Genomic DNA, 20855 nt, shown 5'->3' with positions numbered 1-20855 from the left:
CTATATGAGCTATGTGAATCCGATGGTGTTGTTATGAAAATAAAAATTTACAGCGGAAAATGTGAGGAATCTGACAATAATTTAGGTCACACTACTAATGTTGTCTTACACTTACTTGAGGACTATCTCGATAAGGGATATATAATATACATGGATAATTTTTATAATTCTGTTGCTCTTACGAAATTAATAACTACACGAAAAACTTATGTGTGTGGAACTCTAAGAAATAACAGAAAAGGGAATCCCAGAGATGTGGTGAATCGAAAACTGAAAAAAGGAGAGTTTTTTTGGCAGCAAAATGGTCCAGTTACTGTATGTAAATGGAAAGACAAGCGAGATGTTCTTACCATTTCAAATATGCATGTTGTTGAAATGGTAGAGGTGTCCAATCGAAATGGAAAACGTTCAATGAAACCGAATATAATTCGGGACTACAATCTAGGAATGTCTGGCATTGATCGTTCAGATCAAATGCTGTCGTATTACACATCTCTAAGAAAGACAATTAGATGGCCTAAAAAGGTTGCTTTGCATATTATGGAGATATATATATACACAATGCGCACAAACTTTTCCAACAAGCAACTTCTAAAATAAAACTTATAAAGTTTAGAGAAGCATTCGTCGACGCGTTGATTGGAGAAGAGATTGAAGCAGTTTAAAAAGAAATAGGATCGCAAGAGCGTCATTATTTACAGAGTATTCCACCTACCGAAAAAAAAACTGCGTCCGACAAAGCCATGCCGATTTTGTACCAAAGCTAAAAAACGGCGCGAAACACGTTATTCCTGTCCAATCTGCCAAGAGAAGCCAGCACTTTGCGTGGAAGATTGTTTTAAAAATGATCACAAAACATAAAAATTTATTTCCTTGTATAAACTTTTTCTTTTTGAATAAACTTTGTATAATTGTATTTTCTGTTCATTTAAGCCAAACCTGATTTTTTATTCTCTTTCCTGAGGCCATCTATTCATATTTACACTGTTATGCTACGAGTTTCCTCTGTAGCTGTACAAATATGGCTAGTAATGAAGGGATGAGATAACACGTAATGCGTCCTGGGCAAGTAAACAACCTACGAGATATCTCGTAGTTGGTAGTCAACGTGTTAATAATAATCTTAACTCATGACCTTGAGAATAAGGGCAAGGTCACGGCTGAATATCCCTCGTTGACCTCTACATTCTTATTCTTATGCGTAACATTGCTCCCTAGCAGGTGCATTTTCGCGTTTTCAGCCTAAAACAAGCTTAGACCTTTATGTGACCTTCAGAGGTCAAATATGACAGTGTTAAAGGTCATATCCGAACGTAAAATTTTCCGCTCTTTTCATTTCTGGGGTCAAAAGTATGGAGTCCCATTAAAAAAAATTGACCTGACCTTGAAATGACCTTCAAAGTCATTGTCAAGATCAAATCCAAGGTCACCTTCAGATAGCCAGGAAAGAATCATAAAAACCCAGTACTTCGCATTTTTTCTAGGACTCATATTTTTCGAGTTATTCTGCTCTTCCCGGACTTTTATAACACCCTGTATACCAGGTGTACAATTCCGTCGGTACGTCGGTGTCGGTAATTCCTTTCCGGTTTTTTCGCTAAAGAAAACACGTTATTTACAATGGATAGTTAAAATATATTTATTCAAAGTATTGGCCATTTGATTCTATACATTTTACCCATCTCTCAGGCAATTTATGGATGCCATTCCAAAAGAACTGTTTCTCCTTTGAGCTAAACCATTCATCGAGCCATTTTTTAACTTCTTCGAAATCGGCGAAGTACTGCTCTGCAAGCGCGTGCCCCATCGATGCGAAAAGGTGGTAGTCGGATGGAGCCAGGTCTGGAGAGTATGGCGGGTGCGATAAAAGTTCCCATCCAAGTGATTTCAACACTTCTTTGACTGGTTTTGCTGTATGAGACGGCGCGTTGTCATGCTGCAAAACCACCTTATCGTGTCTTTGAGCGTATTGTGGACGTTTTTCGATCAATGCACAGTTCAAATTGATCATTTGTTGTTGGTAGCGATCAGTATTAACTGTTTCTCCAGGTTTCAACAGTTCATAATATACGACACCAACCTGGTCCCACCAGATACAGAGCATGGTCTTGCGACCAAAGCGATTTGGCCTTGCAGTCGATGGGCTGCCTTCGCCAGGTGATAACCATGATTTTTTTCGCTTGGGATTTTCGAAATAAATCCATTTTTCATCATCCGTTACTATTCGATGCAGAAATGACTTCCTTTCATACCTTTGAAGCAGCATTTCACTGACGATTTTTCGATTTTCCAATTGCCTGTCATTCAATTCATGTGGCACCCATCTTCCCATCTTTTGGATCTTTCCCATCGCTTGTAATCGTTCACAAATTGCTACTCGGCTCACATTCAACTTTTCTGCCAATTGCTTTTGAGTTTGTGTTGGGTCTTCATCCAATAACTCCTGCAATTCCGCATCTTCAAACGTTTTCGGCCTACCAGGACGTTTTTTGTCTTGAACGTTGAAATCACTACATTTGAATTGTCGAAACCACGTTTCACATGTTCTTATGGTTGGAGCATGCTCACCGTAAGTCTCTACCAGCAAACGATGACTTTCAGCGGCTTTTTTCTTTTGATTAAACAAGAAAAGTAATGCGTGCCGCAAATGCATGTTTTCAGGTACAAAACTGGACATTTTCAAAAAATTATTAATCTATAACGCTGTTATTTTGGCGGAACGTAACTTGTGTAGTTTTGAGGTTAATGTCAGTAAAATACAATGACATATGTATCTAATCATAACATTGCATACTTATGGCTAGTGACATCTGTTACAAAACCGGAAAATAATTACCGACATACCTGGTATATGTATACATTTTTTGCGTTTTGAGCATTTTCTCGTAATAACTATGTTACTACTAAGTAATCAGACATTTTTATAAAGTAATATAACTTTAGGGGATGATTATCTGTACTACCATGTAACGCTCACGTTTGCGAGTAGCTATATGCAATATACTAGCTAGTGACGAGATACAAAAATTACACAGTCATGAGATAAAAAATCAAAATTAGTTACTAGGTAGTAATGTAATTGCTCACTTCTAGTGACAATATAATTAAAGCATTAACAAACATATTATGATCTCGACATTAAATGCTCAATATGCCGTAGGTGACATTATAAACTTTATGCATATATTATACATATACATATAAATAAGCAATAAGTATATTGAACAAGTATATTAAATGTGCACCATATATAGACCATACGAAACGCTCTTGTCAGTGAAGTTACAGTGGCGCAGCGCGTAAGACGATTGACTGAAGAGCCCCCCAGAGATCCCAGGTTCAAAATCCCAATGTGGTAAGGGATTTTTTCCAAAACAAATATAGATTAAGATACTTACGTTGGACAAGATTAAAAAAGTTTGTGTAGCGGTATAAAAATCACTGACGGTCATCTTGAAGAGCACAAACTTATAGATTACAAACTCTGACTAGAACAGTCTATCTAGTGATGAGGTATGTCTGATATAAAAAAATAATCTACATCAAGAGAAGGATGATGAATTGTACATCTTATTTTTTTTCTTTTATTTCATCTCTATATATACCAGACTACCTAGCTAGTAGTTATATTTTTTGTCTAGCTATTAGGTAATTTTTATTATATCATCACTAGGAAAAGTGAGCGTTACATTACTGCCTAGTAACTAATTCTGATTTCTTATCTCATGACTGTGTAATTTTTTTATCTCGTCACTAGCTAATATATTGCATATAGCTACTCGCATAAGTGAGCGTTACATTATGAGCTCATTACTGTCTAGTCATACTAGCTACTGATAATATTAGACACAACTTTACTATGTCATGACTAGATACTCACGAGGTGTAAATTCTATTCGGGTTGGTTTAAACGCTTCAGAAGTGGCGATTTCTACGCTGAGGACAAGGAGCACTCCGGAAGACCAAAAACAATTGAGGACGCCGATCTGCAAGTGTTATTGGATGAAGATGATACGCAAACACAAGATCAACTTGCGGAGGCATTAAACATGACCCGCCAAGGTATTTCCAAACGTTTACATGCCATGGGAAAAATTCAAAAGGAAGGAAAGTGGGTGTCGCATGAGTTGACTGAGAGACAGATGGAAAATTGAAGAGCCACTTCCGAAATTTTGCTTTTGCGGCATGAAAGAAAGAGTTTTCTGCATCGAATTGTTACTGGCGATGAGAAGTGGATATATTTCAAGAATCCTAAACGCAAAAAATCGTGGCTTTCACCTGGCGAAGCATCAACATCGACGGCACAGCCAAATCACTTCGGAAGACAATGCTCTGCGTTTGGTGGGACCAGAAAGGAATCGTGTATTATGAACTGCTGAAACCGGGCGAAACTACTCAATGGGCATCGCTACCGATAACAACTGATCAATTTGAACCATGCATTGCTCGAAAAACGGCCAAAATGGGACACGAGACACGAACGAGTGATATTGCAGCACGAGAACGCTCCGTGCCATCGCACTTCCATCGTCCAGGACACCATCAAAACGCTGAAACGGGATCTGCTACCGCACCCGCCATATTCGCCAGACCTGGCCCCTTCCGATTATCACTTGTTCCGGTCGATGGCTCATGGCTTGGCTGGGCAACACTTAGTCAATTTCGAAGAAGTGCAAAATTGGTTGGATGAATGGTTTCGGTCCAAAAACGCATCGTTTTATCGTCGCGGTATTTATGTATTGCCAGAGAGATGGCAAAAATGTGTAGCTAGCGAGGGACGATACTTTGAATAAACCATTTTTTGTATTTCTCTTGAAATTTTCCATTTTTCATTGATTAAAAAAACTCGGAAATTTAGTTGCGCACCTAGTATACCATAAGTTGTTGAAAAGTAGTCAAACAGTCACAGGGGATTTCTACAGAGAACAAATGAGCCGTTTGAGCCGAGCATTGCACGAGAAACGACGAGAATATGAAACGAGATAGTATAAAGTGATTTTGCTTCATGACAACGCTCGGCCTCACGTCACAGAATCTGTCAAGGAAACGTTAGAAGCACTTCGCTGGGAAGTGTTACCCCATGCGGCTTATTCAGCAGACTGTGCTCCTTCCGACTACCACTTGTTTCGATCGATGGCACACGCACTTACTGAGGAATGCTTCAATTCTTATGTTACGTCCTGCAAACTCCGGATAATTAATTAAAAAATCTTTTTTTCTTTTCTCTCTTTTCTTTCGAACTTCTATTCTCCTAATATAATAATGGACATAGAAAACAGATCCATCTGGCGTACAGCCGTCGCGCCAAATGAAAGGCGATTCAGAAAAATTTCATAACAGGAAACAGTGCAGGAGACTGTTGTAAAAATCTAGAGTTTATATCTGGGTAGTGTTCGCCAAATGTGTCCGTCGGCTTAGCTATAAAAATTTGAAACTCTGCGTTAACATATCTCCAGTAGAATAAAGCAACTCGAAACACTCCTGCTTTAAAACTTTGGAACCTACATCTCCCTAATTTAAAACCATATGCTGCCTAACAACAAAGCTTAGTCATAAAATTTGACCTCGGCCTTTGATTTTCGGCATCTTGACTTTTCCAGCTGGCCACTTGTATATATCTTTCTACCCCACAAGAATCCACCACCATCACACTTGTCATGCCTAATCCATTCAGCCAATCATAACCTTTCTACCCAAAACTATGAGAAATTCCCGCTCCACCCCTTATCCCATCTATATTCATGTCTTCTAGAATTAACTGTCTCCTCCCACGATGTCTTTTAACTTCGCTCTTAACTTCTAATGGCTAAGACTTTTCTCCACTAAGATCAACCAGGACCAATACTAAAAATTTACTAATTACATCTTTGACATCATTGGGCTCTCCTTGGGGCTTCACCCCTTCCCCAAAGGCCATCTCTCTACCCACCCTGGCGGGTCCTGCCTCCGATCATCAGTATAAAAACCGCGACATACGCCTCCGCGAGCACTCAGATATTCTGATTTCGAGCATTCGGACACTCAGATTCAAATATTCAGATATCCAAGATTCACATTCAGATATCCAGATTTCCAAGTTTCGTACGTTCAGATATTCGAGGATTCAGATATTCGGGCACTCAGACATTTACATTTTGATGAAATATGACTCAGTTGTGACAAGTGCGCAGTGTTTTCTACCAATGCTATTCTTAGTGAGGTTTCGCCAATCTTCCGCAATCACATAATCATCCGCAAATCATCAGCAAAATTGGACGTCCGGAAGCGGCACACCCACGCAGACCATTTTCAATTATTCTCTTCTGTGCGTGAAACACCCGGAATCAGCAGTAAGTTTGTTTTCGTTATGTCCTACCTTCCTTACCGCCATTTTTATTAATTCCACCCTTTGTGAAATCCGGTTTTAGTGGCCCATTATTATCATTCTGTGGTATCTATCCATCGAGTCCTCCACCTTTTCGAGACGGTGTACGGGATAAGAGACCCCTACGAATTTGAACACCAACTTCAATATCTCCGTTCTATTATTAATATCTCCCTAGAAACTGATTATCACCTAGACCCGACACTCCTACCCCCTTTTCTATTTCAACGTTTACCTCTTAGTCCTTCTTCTTCGCCTACTCGTGCGTCCACTCCTTCTACCCCTTCAATCTCCTATTCTCCTGTTTCTTTCTCTGAACTATCTACTCCCTTAAATTCACCTGACCATTCACGTTCCCTCTCACTCCGACTAACTCTCTATTCATATTCCTTCCCTTTTTCATTCCTTCTTCTTCCACTTCTCACACACACACACACACATACATATACAATCATTCGCGTAAATTGTCATATTTAAAAAGTTTTAAAATTGTCGAAAATGTATATTTAATATTTTTAATTTATTATTTTAATCTTTAATTAATTTTTTTATTATATTTATATTTTCATTATTTGTTATTTTATAAATATAATAATTTTTAATTAAATTTATTTTTTTTGGATTTATTTATTATGATATATTTTTATTTTTTTAGAATTGTTAAATTAAATTATATAAAAATATAATTAAGTTTTAAGAATCATATCTTCAATATCTTTTAGAATATTTTATTTTGTTTTTAAAAAACGGTAAAATTAATATTTTTAATTGTATATATATATTAGCACTTGGCTTAACTTATTTGATATCAGATATTTTGTAGAAAATACTTTTTTTTTAGAATTTTTTTTAAAAAAGGTTATTGATACGAGTCGCGTGTACTTGGTGCTTTTTTTAACCTTATTTTAAATAAGGTAAGTTTTTTACGGATATCAATTCTTTTTTTGTGTTTATATGTAATATAAATGAAATAAATTTTATTACGCATAACTGTTAATAAAAAAAGGACAATTTTATTTCATATAGTTTCCTAATCCTAAGCGCGAGAGATATACGTGTAATAATTTTGACAAACATGTACGACATATCTTAGAATTAGTTTAGTACGTATATAAAAAATATCTCTCGCGCTTTGATAGATTAATTTTACTACTTACAAGGATTTGATGGCTTTCCATTACTTCATAATTTTCTTGTTCCATTTCAAATTCTGCCATAATGATAAATGACGAAAGGGTATGTTCACCATACATATCGATTTACCGATATCTATTTAATTATTGATAGAATTGATTAAAGTTTATGTCGCAGGCGTCGTTCTAAATTTTAAGAAAAAAATGTCATTTCAACATATAATTATCTTTAAATAGTATAGTTTTTCATGCTTCGTAATTGTCGGCGACGCCGACTATTTGAAGATATTTAAAAAATTACTATTTTGAAGAGAATTGAAAAATTGTTGAAATCTCCAAATTTTCATTTTGTGTGTGTTTGTACGTGTGTTTGTGTATATGTGTGTGTGTGTGTGTGTGCAAAATTAATTGTGTGTTTGTAGGTGTTTGAGTTTATGTATGTTTAAGTTTAAGTTATGTGCGTGCGTGCGTGTGTGTGTGTGTGTGTGCGTGTGCGTGCGTGCGTGCGTGCGTGCGTGCGTGCGTGCGTATGAGCATGTTTTGCGTGTATTTGTACATGTGATTGTGTGTACGTACATGCGTGTGTACGTACATGCGTCTGTGTGTTTGTGTGTGTATGTATGTGTGTGCGTGCATGCATGCGTGTGTCAACTTGACATTGATGAAATTAATAAATTACATATATATATATATATATATATAGTTTGAGATAATGAAATTAAAACATATACAGGGTGGGGGTTATAAGTTTACAACCCGAAGTGTGAAGGTAGATTGGATTAAGACAAACATAAAAGTCCCATACCGTTTTGCGAGATTCGCAATAATTATCGAGTTATTAATGACAGAAATCTGAGGAGCGCGCCGGCATAGATGATTGGAGAAGCGTTGCAGCTGCTTAGGCCGCAGCACGGCCCAGTCGATCCAGCAACTGTTGCCGGTGCGCGGCGAGGGGAAAGACAATGCGTCGCTATTCGTTGTTTTATCTCGCCGGACCTACGTCTCGCCGCACGCCGCCAATAGTTGCTGGGTCGAGTGGGCCGCGTTGTGGCCTGAGTAGCTGCAACGCTTCTCCAATCATCTATGTCGGCGCGCTCCCATTCCTCAGATTTCTGTCATTAATAACTCGATAATTATTGCGAATCTCGCAAAACAGTATGGGACTTTTATGTTTGTCTTAACCTAATCCACCTTCACACTTCGGGTTGTAAACTTATAACCCCCCACCCTGTATATAAAAAAGACACATACAGGGTGTCCGAGAAATCGCCTACTCCATTTCGGGAGGTGATTCGGGACCCAAAAACAAGCAAAAAAGTTCATACAAACATAGGTCCGAAAATGAGCCGTTTCCGAGTTATAGCCACTTTTATGTTTTATCTATGCGGTCATGTAAAATCAATTGTTTACAGAAATGCATCCAATAATATTGCTGACTTAAGACAAAGAATAATTCATGGATTTGAAGAAATAAAGAGGGATCCAAATTTTCAAAGTGTTTGGAATTCCTTTGATAGAAGAATAAGGGCCTGCATTCGTGCTGAAGGTGGTCATTTTGAACACCTTATTTAATTCGATTTAAATATCTGTTCATGTTTACTTTAAAAATAATATAATAGTATTTACAAATATTGAAAAATTGAAAAAAACTAAAAAAATTATAATTAAAGAAAAATTAAAAATAAAAATTTAAAAATAAAAATTGAAAATTAAAAATTAAATAAAAATAAATAAAAATTAAAAAATAATTTTTAATTTAAGAAATAATTAAGAAAGAGGGATGCCAAGCGGATTCTAAATTACGATTTTTGAACATAAAAGTGGCTATAACTCGGAAACAGCTCATTTCCGGACCTATGTTTGTATGAACTTTTTTGCCTGTTTTTGGGTCCCGAATCACCTCCCGAAGTGGAATAGGCGTTTTTTCGGACACCCTGTATATATATCAGGTGTAGTAAAAAGAAATCCATTATTTTTCCAATAGATGGCTTTAGTTATCTGTATCTCGCATTGTATAAGTCCGATCCATTAGATGGCGTTAGAAAGATGAGATTTCGTACTAAAAAAACTTTTGTGACAGTTTTGTGATTAGTTGACTCAGTTTTGTTTGAGCGCGCGTCAAAGATGGACACTAGCAAAGAGAAAATACGCTATATTTTACAGTTTTTCTTCGATAAAGACGAAAACGCAAGCCAGGCGGCTGAAAATGTGAATAGTGTTTATGGTCCTGATACTGTAACAGCCAATCACGCGCAATTTTGGTTTCGTCGATTCCGTTCGGGTAATTTCGATGTCAAAGATGCACCACGCACTGGAAGGCCAATTGTCGAAAATATCGATAAAATCATGGACATTGTCGAGTCCGACCGTCATGTAAGCACTGTTTCGATTGCCCAAGAGCTAAAGATTGCACAAAAAACCGTTTGGAACCATTTGAATAAGGCTGGATACGAAAAGAAGCTCGATGTATGGGTGCCACATGAGTTAACGAAAAAAAACCTCATGGACCGAATTTCCATCTGCAAATCGCTGAATCGCAACAAAATCGACCCATTTCTGAAGCAGTTGGTCACTGGTGATGAAAAGTGGATCACTTACGACAACGTCAAGCGAAAACGGTCGTGGTCGAATCGCGGTGAGCCGGCGGAAACGGTGGCCAAGCCAGGATTGACAGCCAGGAAGGTTTTGCTGTGTGTTTGGTGGGATTGGCAGGGAATTATCTACTATGAGCTGCTCCCCTACGGCAAAACTCTTAACTCGGAACTGTACTGTCAACAATTGGACCGTCTGAAGGAAGCAATCGCCCAGAAGCAGCCAGCTTTGGCCAATAGGAGAGGAATTGTGTTCCATCAGGACAATGCCAGACCACACACATCGATAGTGACTCGCCAGAAGCTCCTGGAGCTTGGTTGGGAGGTTCTTATGCATCCACCTTATAGTCTGGGCCTGGCACCAAGTGATTACCATCTGTTCCTGTCCATGGCGAACAATTTTGCTGGTGAAAAATTCGCTTCAAGAAAGGCTTGTGAAAATCGACTGTCTCAATTTTTTGCCAATAGGGACGAGGGCTTCTATGAGAGAGGCATAATGAAATTACCTTCAAAATGGCAACAAGTTATCGAACAAAACAGCGCATATTTGACCTAAATCGGATCATTCTAACTATGGTAATTAAAGCCTTCAATTTCATGCAAAAGTAATGGATTTCTTTTTACTACACCTGATATATATATATATATTGTTAAATCAATAAATAACATATATGTTGTGTTGTGAAGGAACATCCGACGACGGATTTTCTTAATATGAAATGTACACTTTTCCTCTTTGGCTACAAATAACTCAGTAACGACAGCATTTAGGACAAAAATAAATTTTATTTCCGTATAAATTGTGTAATAAGCTCCTGTTGATTCGATTGCGCCTACTTAGAACTTAATCTGACCAACTGTTACAGAGCTACAGCTATTTGGTTATTTCCTAACTCAAGCTGTCGCGTAAAATTGGCGCTCATTTGTTCGCTTCGCGTGCACTTGGCGCGAAACTCTACCGTGTCTCTTGATATGTTAAACCGCGCCGTTGTATCATTTGTTACTATCTTCATTTTAATTAATCTGTTAATAGTCTATTTTCATTCAATTAAAATTCCCCCACCTTCCAACAGTTGACTTATGGTCCTATCCCCGGTAAAGGAATTTGCGTCCTTGACCGAAAAACGGACTGTTCGTCGTACGTCAGTGACCGAGTAAAAGGACTCATCGGGTTCCTGACCACGCGTGTACGAATGAGGTTCGCCTTTTCTGCGAACGAAAAGGTTGCGCTCCTCCTCTAGGACGTAACACTTATGAAAACGTCGAAAAATGGGTCTCTGACTGGATAACCTCCAACGATAAGTCATTCTTTCGCGGAATTCACTTGCTGACCGTAAGATGGGAAAAAGTCATCGCTAACGATGGACAATACTTTGATTGATATACTTTTTCATTTTGTTTCTTAAATAAAGTCATATGTTTTGCAAGAAAACGGACGGAACTTTCCGATTGACCTAATATACATATTATAAAACCTCACGAATTTCAACGGACATACTTCATTGTGAACTTCCGCTTAGCTATCAATAAAACGAGCTATTTGTAATTATAAGGCAATCACGTATTCCTATTAATTATTTTTAAAAAAATTCTGCCTTCCCTCAATTGTCGCTCACGGTCCTATCCCAGATAAAAGGATTCAGTTCCTTGACCTAAATAAAGGAACACTGACGTACATCCGCGCCAGATAAAGGGGTCATTCCGATCCTTGATCTGTACCGCAGACTTGCGAGTACAGTCTGTAAAGTAAGAGCGTGCACGGCATAAATGGCAGTTGGTTTCAAATATCGTCCTAGTTGTTTTGTGAGCCGATAGATGAAATCTTTGTCGTGAATGCTTTGTCACAAAAGATTCAGTTGGCGTCGAACTCTAACCTGAAAAACACGTTAACCGCCATGAATGCCGCATACTAATCGCGCTACGAGGCTGTGTTCCTTTATTCCCACCCCAAAGGACCAAAAATGTCATATGCAGTGATTGCTAAATACATGGGAAAGTCAAAATCGTTCGTCGCTAAGTCGCTAAGTTCAGCAATATAAGAAGATCAAAAATGTCGATGACTTACCAGAACGTGGCTCGATAGGCAAAATGATGCCGAATATAGAAAAAAAATTGTGAATTTGTTTAAGCGGAATCCGACCTTAATGCTTAAAATTTATGAGAAGTGTTTGTTGCTGACTGCTGAACGATGCTTCATAAAAAAAACGAGGACTGGATCTTACAGGAAGACAACGACCCAAAACACTGGAGCAAGCTTTGCACCGAGTGAAAAGAGCAGTCTGGCATCGTCACACTTGATTGGCCATCGCAGTCGCCAGATGCAAATCCCATTGAAAATGTGTGGGCATATCTCAAGCACAAGCTTCAAAGAAAAAGAGTGTGCACTTTGAAGCAGCTGACACGACAAATTCGTCTCATTTGGAGGTCTTTACCGAACGAATACGCAGTCAACTTAGTGGAAAGTATGCCTCGGAGATGCCAGGCAATTATCAATGCCGGTGGTGACTGGACTCATTATTAATGGTATAGCATTTTTCTTCTCATGGAGTACAACAAATCCATGTACTTAAAAATCATTAAAAATAAATTTTTCTACACATTAACCCGTGCACGCTCTTGCTTTACAGACTGTACGTCGGAGCTTGTGAAAGCAAGCGTCCAGTTACGTTCCTCCTCCAGGACGTAACAAGATCTATAAATCGTACTTGCAAGGAGTAATGAACCAACGTACGATACTCTTCCATGCAGTTAATTCAAACATAGGTGTATACATAGAAATACAGGAAATAATACATATAAGCGGAAATGGGGCTCCGCCCCACCCCCTCCCTAAAAAATCCTAACCTACTCAACTTATTGCAACTTTATATATTATTAGGCGTTATTGAAAAGATCTCGTTAAAACCTACAATATCTGATTATATGCAGATATAATAAGTTAAGTTGAGTTAGGTGATAGTTCTTAAGAAAACTTTTTCAACAATGTCGAAAAATATATAAAAATGCAATGAGTCAGATTAGGTTAGGATTTGTTTAGGGAGAGATGTGGGAGAAAGGCGAAGCCCTTCTCCCGTTTATATGTTATATTACTGTTTAACATTGTTTAATGTACATTGTGTCTAAAGAAAATGGGCTCTATAAAATTTTATTTATTTGTAACTTTTTAATAAACTATGAGCGACAGCTAAAATCTTTTGATTGTTATTCAGAAGGGTTAGTTCTATAATGTATATCAATATGAAGATCATGGAAAGGTAATCCGTTATTATAAATATTTACCCATAAAACTTGTGTTTTTTATCGGCTGAAAACTGAGCCAAGTGCTATTTGACATCATCATTGTTATGTTCATATACACGCCTAAAGACTCGCACACGCAGCAAGGAACAGAAAGAATAAAAAAAGAATCCTTTATTTTTAGATTGATCCAAACCGTACCATACACATGCACGCGCGTAATAATGGCGGCTTTCGCTTTGTCTGACCCCGCCTTCTACAATCGCAAAACAAACGCTGATCTTGGCCTCAAGCACAACTCTGCCACGCGAGAGCGCACGCAAGCTCGTACGTAGCTTACAAAGTATACTCTCTCATAACAATCATCATTGAAATTTTTACCATTCAAAAAGTTTTGCAAAGAACGAAATAAAAAATAATTTGATGATGCAAGGTCAAGGCTATATATATATATATATATATATATATATATATATATAGCCTTGACCTTGCATCATCAAATTATTTTTTATTTCGTTCTTTGCAAAACTTTTTGAATGGTAAAAATTTCAATGATGATTGTTATGAGAGAGTATACTTTGTAAGCTACGTACGAGCTTGCGTGCGCTCTTGCATATATATACAGGGTGCACGATTTATCTGAAGACATTGAAATATCTCGAGAACTATGCATTGGATAAAAAAAAGTGGTTAATGAAAGTTGTTAGTCTCGAAGGGGGACATCCAATGATACCAAACTCGACCTCCCACCCCACCCCCTGGGGGTGGGGGCTGGAGGCAACTTTGAAATCTTAAATGGAAACCCCCATTTTTTATTGCAGATACGGATTCTACGCCACAAAATACGTAAATTTTGTCCGAAACTTTTTTTTTGATTCGTGATAGATGGCGCTGTAATCGCAAAAAATTATATTTTCCGCAATTCTCCGCAAGAAATGATCATTGGATTGAGAAATAAAAAATACCTGTTCAATATTTTTAAAGAACATAATAAAAGTTCCCCCCCATCCTCTCGGAGTAGGGTGGGTGATAACGTTCAAATCTCAAATGGGGACCCACATTTTTCATTGCAGAATTAGATTGTACGTGAAATTTTTATTGAAACAATTTTTTTCATTCGTGATAGATAGTGTTGCATTTTTCCGAGAAACTACTTTAGCGTTACACAGGAACAACGACGAGGTAGTTTTATGTTCCCTTCGGGTGCTTTTTTAATGTGAGTCCCCTTGCCTCTCACAGATCGGGGTACTTTTTTAATGTGAGTCCCCTTGCCTCTCACTGTTCAATTAATTAGAGTAAGTGTTCGAAATTTTTACCTTCAACTTCAATACACTTATTGATCCTTTTTTCAAATGACTGTACACAGGATAGAAGTATATCTGCGGGAGTTTCAGCGCAAGCGTTTCTTATGCGTTCTACCATGTTTTCACGAGTTGTTGGCACTTGTTGATAAACCTTATCTTTTAGGTAACCCCACAGAAAGAAATCCGGCGATGTCAAATCAGGCGACCTAGCAGGCCAATTAATCGGGCCACCTCTGCCAACGTTACCACCTACCCTACCCCGAGAGGAGGGGGGGGGAATAACTTTTATTATGTTCTTTAAAAATATTGAACAGGTATTTTTTATTTCTCAATCCAATGATCATTTCTGGAGAATTGCAGAAAATATAATTTTTTGCGATTACAGCACCATTTATCACGAATCAAAAAAAAAGTTTCGGACAAAATTTACGTATTTTGTGACGTAGAATCCGTATCTGCAATAAAAAATGGGGGTTTCCATTTAAGATTTTTTTTTTTTTTTTTTGGTCACGCAGGGGAAATCCATCATGGATACCCCCTCCCCTTGGGGGGGAAGGGGGTTATGTCGGACTCTTACCGACTAAAACCCCTGCGGGATGTCTACCTGTCGGACCGTGAGGAGGGGAGTCGGGGGAACTACTCCCGTATTCCCTCCCCAACCCCCCGGCCCCAGGGCTCCCTTCCGGGAGCCCCTCGCCATCTGTGTACCGCGCCCTGTTCCACGAAGGGAATCCAGGGCGCGGTCCCCGACGAGGATTACCCCCCGCCGGTTGGCCTTCAGGTGTCTCCTGTCAAGGAGGGAGAGGACATCCGCCCTCCCTCCTTACCTCCCCTCCCTGCTAGTCAGGGAGGGGAGGATTTGTAGGGGAGCGGGCCCGGCCCCAACCGGGGCATCGCTCCCCCCTGTCCCTAATTGTCCGGTCGCTCGGGGGGGGGGGAGGTAGGGAAGGCGGCTCGCCGCCTCCCTACTCCCCCCTTTCCATTTAAGATTTCAAAGTTGCCCCCAACCCCCATCCCCAGGATGGGAGGTCGAGTTTGGTATCATTGGATGTCCCCCTTCGAGACTAACAACTTTCATTAACAACTTTTTTTTATCCAATGCATAGTTTTCGAGATATTTCAATATCTTCAGATAAATCGTGCACCCTGTATATATATATAGATGTGGCAACACATCCCAACCAAGCTCCAATAATTTTTGCCGAGTGACCAAAGATGTGTGACTTTGCATTGTCATAGTGAAACACAATACCTTTTCGATTTGCCAATTCTGGTCGCTATTCTTGAATTGCATTGTTCAGTTTGGTTAGTTATTGAATGTATACATCTGAATTGATCGTTTGGTTGCGTAGTAAAATTTCAAAGTAGATAATTCCTTTATAATCCCACTAAACTGATAACATAACTTTCTTTTGGTGAATATCAGCTTTGCATGTTGTTTGCGCTGGCTGATCTTGCTTGCTTCACGATCTTTTTCGATTGACATTGTTGTAAACAATCCATTTTTCATCGCCAGTTATCAATCGTTTAAAAAATGGGTCATTTTTGTTAAGCAAAATTTTTTCATAAGCAAATCGCAGATGGCATTGTGTTAAGTGAATTTCTTTAAGTTTATGAGGGACCCATAAATCGAATTCTTTTTACATAGCCAAGTTGTTTTAAACGTTTTTCAATACATATATGTGATACATCGAGCTCCTCTGTAATCTCATGTGTTGTGCTATGACGATCCGCATCGATTATTGCTTTGATTTGGTCGTCATCAACTTTACTTGGACGACTAGAACGTTGTTCATCTTTGAGTGAAAAATTACCAGAACGAAATTTAGCAAACCAATTTTAACACTTGCCGTTCTTCTTTTAAGGTTTCGTCACCATACATAGCACATAATTTTTTGTGGGCTTGCGATGCGTTTTTTCCTTTGCGAAAGTAAAAAAGCAAAATATGATGAAAATGCTCATTTCGCTTTTCCATTTTTCAACGGACGCTAAACAAAACTACACAATTGATTGATACAATTTTTTTAGTGATTACCAATTGAAGTTACCAACTATCAAACAACAATATGGGTTTGATATTTCGAATACGTAAATATACATAAAAATTCAACTAACGCTACTATCAGTGAAATCCGCAATTATTTAGTTGCCAACCCAATACATATAATATTGGGTTGGCAACTAAGTGATTGCGGATTTTAAATAAGAATGAAAATCCAAAATTTTAAATTTGCTTTTTAAAATTTTTTTCAATGCATGTATGCGATACATTAAGCTTCTCTGCAATATCACGTGTTGTGCTATGACGATCTGAATCGATAATGGCCTTGATATATGGGTCTCATCGACTTCAACTGGACGGCCAGATCGTTGAGCATTCTTCAATGAAAAATCACCAGAACGAAATCTGGCAAACCAATTTTGACACTGCCTTTCTTTCAAGGCTTCATTCCCATATACGGCACATAACTTCTTGTGTGCTTGCGATGCGTTCTTGCCTTTTCGGAAATAATACAATAAAATATGTCTGAAGTGCACGTCTTGCTCTTCCATTTTTAAATTGGGATAAAAACAAAATTAAAGAACTAATCGATATAATTTTTGTACTAAATGAAAGGTAGAAGTCCAAACAATAAGAAAAAAATATAGGTTAGGTACTTTGAACACGTTAACGAAACAAAAGAAAGTGTAAAATCCATCTGTCGACAAAATCCGCAATCACTTAGTTGCCAACCCAATATAATGAGCAATAGTTTAAAGAAAATGATTCAATGGTTGTTTGAAAATTTCTTCAATGTCGATGTCTACTAAAGGTAGTTTATTAAAAGCGATGTATCAGTTTAGGTTTGTCGACTTTCTTTTTATTATTCTGGTGATGAATAGCTTCTCTATCTTGATGTTTTTATGGGTTGATAGATATTGTTGATATTTCTCAGCATACTTCATAATCGCCTTTCCTATAATCGTCATGTTTAGATCAATGGGATGTCAATCCATTTTCATATACTGTGTCATATATTGTGACATATACGAGTCAAGCGTGCAGCATAATATTTTATTCTGAAACTTCTATTAGGTCTGTGCATATGTTCCTAGAATTATCTTTGGATGGAGATGTAATCTGAATATGCAAACTTTTCAACTAGGTTATGTTTTACATTAGTGCTGTTGGTTAACTTGAATTCCAGTTTACATATGTCACGTCTCGGCCAGCCACGGCTGTGATTAGCGGATGCAAGTACTCGGGCTTAGACCGAGAGAAGGTCGTTTTTCGGATCAAACAAACCGCTGAGGTTTTCCCCAGGAATATGCGCGACCACGGATACCGCGATGCTAGTGGCAAGAGTTGAAATAATAAAATACTAGGTGCGCAACTAAATTTCCGGGTTTTTTTGATCAACGAAAAATGGAAAATTTCAAGAGAAATACAAAAAATGGTTTATTCAAAGTATCGTCCCTCGCTAGCTACACATTTTTGCCATCTCTCTGGCAATACATGAATACCGCGACGATAAAACGACGCGTCTTTGGACCGAAACCATTCATCCAACCAATTTTGCACTTCTTCGCAATTGACCAAGTGTTGCCTAGCCAAGCCATGAGCCATCGACCGGAACAAGTGATAATCGGAAGGGGCCAGGTCTGGCGAATACGGCGGGTGCGGTGGCAGATCCCATTTCAGCGTTTTGATGGTGTCCTAGACGATGGAAGTGCGATGGGACGAAGCGTTGTCGTGCTGCAATATCACTCGTTCGTATCTCGTGTCCCATTCTGGCCGTTTTTCGAGCAATGAATGGTTCAAATTGATCAGTTGTTGTCGGTAGCGATGTCCATTGAGTTTCGTCCGGTTTCAGTAGTTCATAGTACACGATTCCTTTCTGGTCTCACCAAACGCAAAGCATTGTCTCCTTTCCGAAGCGATTTGGCCGTGCCGTCGATGTTGATGCTTCGCCAGGTAAAAGCCACGATTTTTTGCGTTTAGGATTCTCGAAATATATCCACTTCTCATCGCCAGTAACAATTCGATGCAGGAAACTCTTTCTTTCATGCCGCAAAAGCAAAATTTCGGAAGTGGCTCTTCGATTTTCCATCTCTCCGTCTCTCCGTCTTTTCCGTCTTTCAGTCAACTCATGCGGCACCCATTTTCCTTCCTTTTGAATTTTTCCCATGGCATGTAAACGTTTGGAAATACCTTGGCGGGTCATGTTTAATGCCTCCGCAAGTTGATCTTGTGTTTGCGTATCATCCTCATCCAATAACGCTTACAGATCGGCGTCCTCAATTGTTTTTGGTCTTCCGGAGCGCTCCTTGTTCTCAGTGTAGAAATCGCCACTTCTGAAACGTTTAAACCAATATTCACAGGTAGTTTTCGATGGTGCATGTTCGCCGTAGGCCTTCTCAAGCAAACGATGTGCTTCAGCTGCACTTTTTTTCAAGTTAAAGCAGAAAAGCAAAGCTTCCCGCAAATGCTGTTTATTTGGCACAAAACTCGACATCTTCATTGTTAGAAAAAATATTTTTGCGTTGCGATATGTGTTGGTATTACGACTGGTTATTGTTAACAGATGTCCAAGCTATAAAAAAACACAACTTCAGACATGTATGTGGACTACATGTGTCGTTAGTGCCATCCATGTGTGAAACTCGGAAACTTAGTTGCGCACTTAGTATACAGTGCCTACCAAAAGTCCGGGGCCACCTAAATAATTTTTGAACGGTTTGAAATATAGGATTGAAATTTATAAGGATTCAATGGGATCACAATGTCTATTATTTAACCACAAAAACACTCACCGCCACACCCCCCGGGGGGAGGGGGGAGCCAAAAAATCTCAAATGGCATGTTGGGTTGAGTGGGGGCTCGTTCGAAAGGACTTTCCGAGACGAAAACAACGCGAGATCTCTACGATTTTTTTTTTGGCAGAGTTATGATCATTTGAACATTGAGATTTTGCGAGGGTCTTAAAAGGATAGCAACCTTTGACTTTGAGAGACTGTCAGCTTGTACCACCAGGTACAAGTAACAATGCCTCTCTCTGTAGTCGCCGTGCGCTCGGGATAGCACTAGAGATGTCGCTTCCGAACGACATCTCTCAACGTTATCTAGAAAGAGGAGAGTGTCGTGAGCGTGGAGCGTCAGATAGCTCAGTGGTCTAGAGCAGTCGCCCGGCAAGCGAAAGACCCGGGTTCGATTCCCGGTCTAGCGACTACCGCGCTCTCGATATTTTTCTCTCTTCGGAACGAAAAATGAGATGCAGGTCCCGAACGCACGGCGTCCCGTCGCCACCTAGTACGCCCTCCTTCTTTCATGGTCGCCCACAGCGACAACAGAAGAAAGGTCAGGCTTCACGCGTGCGGGCGTGTGTGTGTGTGTGTGTGTGTGTGTGCGTGTGTGCGCGCGTGTGTGTGTGCGCGTGTGCGTGTGTGCGCGCGTGTATGTGTGCGCGTGTGTGTGTGTGCGCGTGTGCGTGTGTGTGTGCGCGTGTGTGTGTGTGCACGTGTGCGTGCGCGTGGGTGTGCGTGCGTGTGCGTGCGTGTGCGTGCGTGTGCGTGCGTGCGCGTGTGCGTGCGTGTGCGTGTGCGTGCGCGTGCGTGCGTGCGTGCGTGCGTGTTCGGCCAACTAAGGCAAGACCGAGATAGGAACACTGGCGTATGTGAAGGAATAAAAACACTAATTATTTAATCAAATGTTCAAATTGATGTCCTTCGACACCTTGGCAGTGTCTTAAACGAACTTAAAACGTTTCAATTACGTTAGTTAAAAAATCGGGTGTGATTGAATTTGAAACGTTCACTATTTTTTCCCGCAGCTCTTCTAAATTTTCGGACCTAGTCTCATAGACCTTTGTTTTCAAATACCCCCAGTAAAAGAAGTCTAATGGGGTCAGATCTGGTGATCTCGGTGGCCATTCTATTGTGCCTCTTCTACCAATCCATGGATCAGTGAAAACATCGTTTAGAATATTTCGAGCTTGCAGAGAAAAATGAGCTGGAGCCCCATCCTGCTGAAACCAAACATTGTGGAAAGCTTCTCCAGCAATATCTTGAATAGCCGGTATCACTTGGTTTCTTAGCAAATTGCAATAATTTAGAAAAACGACAATAATGCATGGACAAACGAAAGCAACGGGTCCACAAACGATTCCAACTCTCAATCTACAGAAAACTTGACACATGTACATAGAACGGTTATAGTCAAGTTTTTAAATTTCTTTTTGTTAATTAC

At 39.3% G+C, this 20855-nt stretch overlaps 1 protein-coding gene and 1 non-coding gene across 3 annotated transcripts in view; both read left to right on the top strand.

Annotated features, from left to right (window-relative positions):
- The window catches only part of LOC112590162 (uncharacterized), a 90846-nt gene that overhangs the window by 14507 nt on the left and 55484 nt on the right, over window positions 1–20855 (top strand). The window lies entirely within an intron of this gene.
- Window positions 19764–19836, top strand: TRNAA-GGC (transfer RNA alanine (anticodon GGC)). Its single transcript has one exon. It is a non-coding gene; the product is annotated as a tRNA-Ala (tRNA).

This window comes from Harpegnathos saltator, unplaced genomic scaffold (genome assembly GCF_003227715.2).
Source record: "Harpegnathos saltator strain DR-91 unplaced genomic scaffold, Hsal_v8.6 scaffold74, whole genome shotgun sequence".
Classification (NCBI taxonomy): Eukaryota; Metazoa; Arthropoda; class Insecta; order Hymenoptera; family Formicidae; genus Harpegnathos; species Harpegnathos saltator.
The sequence above is the reverse complement of the archived record's forward strand: the minus strand, read 5'-3'. Positions and strand labels throughout refer to the sequence as shown.